Consider the following 2,107-nt stretch of genomic DNA (forward strand, 5'->3'; position numbering starts at 1 on the left):
AAAAAAAAAAAAAAAAAGAAGGGAATTTGCAGACTGTCAGTAGGATATCCATCCGCCCAGCGCCATCTTCCACCCAATCACAGCTGTGGCGGCCCGCTCGCACCACAGCCCGCAGGCAGACCCCAAGCCGCCTACTCGCTGCCACTGCCCTAATGGCTGCAGACGCTCAGGCACTCCCAGCCTTGAGCCCCAACCGGCCTGCCTGAACCCAGCTCCTCCTCCGCGCCAAATTCGTGGACTTTTGATGAAATGATAAAGTCACTAACTGCTAGTGTAAGTAAATAGTTTTTTTCATTTTAACATATTTATTACTAAATGTTCTGCCTCTACACTAGAAGATGCAAACTTCATGAGTAGAAATGATATATACTTACATGCTATACAGAAGCATATATAGTACAGATTCGATATTTAATAATTTCTCCTAATTTTCTTTGAAGGTAAAAATATGGATATGCAGCATGTGGCATTTAATCCTGAAAGAACTCACTGTTAATAGACTTGAAGGATAAAAGTATTTGAAAGAGGGACAAAGAAAGAATGCAAGAAATAATGATTAAACCATCTAGTGAACACACAAAACAATACAGAGACATCAAAATGGACAGAGTTTGTAATTGATACAATTTGAGATAGGCATTGAAATTATATGTTCAACGTATTCATGTAGAAATAGTGAAAATTATTATTATGAAAATTGTATTCCTTAGCTTTTGTTTTTATCCACACAGTGTTCATTATCATATTTCCTTTCATAAAGTCTTTCATGGTAATACATATAGCAATTTTTTTGAGATTTTTTCTCTACAAGGCATTGACTAAACATTTAACTTATTTCATTTTTCCAAAAAGACAACAAAAACCTGAGGCAACTTATATTTATATAAAGAGCTGCATGAAAAAAAAAAACCCAATAGTGAGCTATCTTGTCTCCATTATATGTGTATTTGTGAGCAATGTAGTCTTTATTGACGTTTTTAGAGGCAAAAAATGATGAGTATCAGACAAATACAGTATTTCATTTGAAAAATCCTATTATACATGTTTCTTTTTTTGTATCTTTGTTCAGAGTTCAAGATAATGACTTGCCTTTCTCTTTTTCTCAATCACTTTCTCCCTTACTTTTTCTTTTTTGCATTTTTAAAAATTTCTATTATGGAGGCACAAATTTGGTCATATGGATCAATTTGTAATGCTTGAGTCAGGGATATAAGACTGCCCACAACACAGATAGTGTGCATTGTATGCCTTAGGTGGGTTTTCGCCCATCCCCTCCTCCCTCCCAACCTCCTTGATTTCCACTGACTTTTATTTCCTTCTGTGCACATATTGGTTAGTTCTAATTTAATAGTATTTGTTTCTCCATTCTTTAGATACTTCACTTAGGATGATTGTCTCCAATTCCATCCAAAAGTTGAAAAAGGCATTAATTCACTCTTTTTTATGGCTGAGTAGTATTACGTGGTGTGTGTGTCTGTGTGTGTGTATAAAACACACTTTGTTAATACCCTCATGAAATAATAGGCACTGAATTGATTTCACATCTTTGCAATTGTGAATTGTACTACCATCAATATTTTGGTGCTGGTGTCTTTTAAATAAAATAAATTATTCCCCTTTGGGTAAATGCCCAGTAGTGGAATTGCTGCGACTGATGGTGCTACTTTTAGTTCTTTGAGGAATCTCCATACTGTTTTTGATAGAGATTGTACTAACTTGAAGTCCCACCAATAGCTTGAAAACATTCCTTTCTCTGTGCATCTATACTTGCATCCGTTACTTTTGGATTTTTTAATAAAAGCCATTCTAACTGGGATAAAGTGATATCTCATTGTGGGCTTAATTTTCATTTCCCACTGAACATTTTTCCATGTGTTTATTGGTCATTTATCTCTCTTCTTTTGAAAAGCTTCTATTAATGTCTTTTCCCCACTTTTTTTTTTTTTTTTTGAGACAGAGCCTCAAGCTGTTGCCCTGGGTAGAGTGCTGTAACATCACAGCTCACAGCAACCTCCAACTCCTGGGCTCAAGAGATTCTCCTGCCTCTGACTCCCAAGTAGCTGGGACTACAGGCGCCCACCACAACACCTGGCTATTTTTTGGGGGG

General features: G+C 36.4%; 1 pseudogene; it reads right to left on the reverse strand.

Moving 5' to 3' along the window:
* Positions 1 to 52, reverse strand: part of LOC105888010 — a 1,597-nt pseudogene extending 1,545 nt beyond the window's left edge.
* Between the last annotated feature and the right edge of the window lie 2,055 nt (positions 53 to 2,107).

Source organism: Otolemur garnettii, unplaced genomic scaffold (genome assembly GCF_000181295.1).
Source record: "Otolemur garnettii isolate 467f Iridium unplaced genomic scaffold, OtoGar3 scaffold00158, whole genome shotgun sequence".
NCBI lineage: Eukaryota > Metazoa > Chordata > Mammalia > Primates > Galagidae > Otolemur > Otolemur garnettii.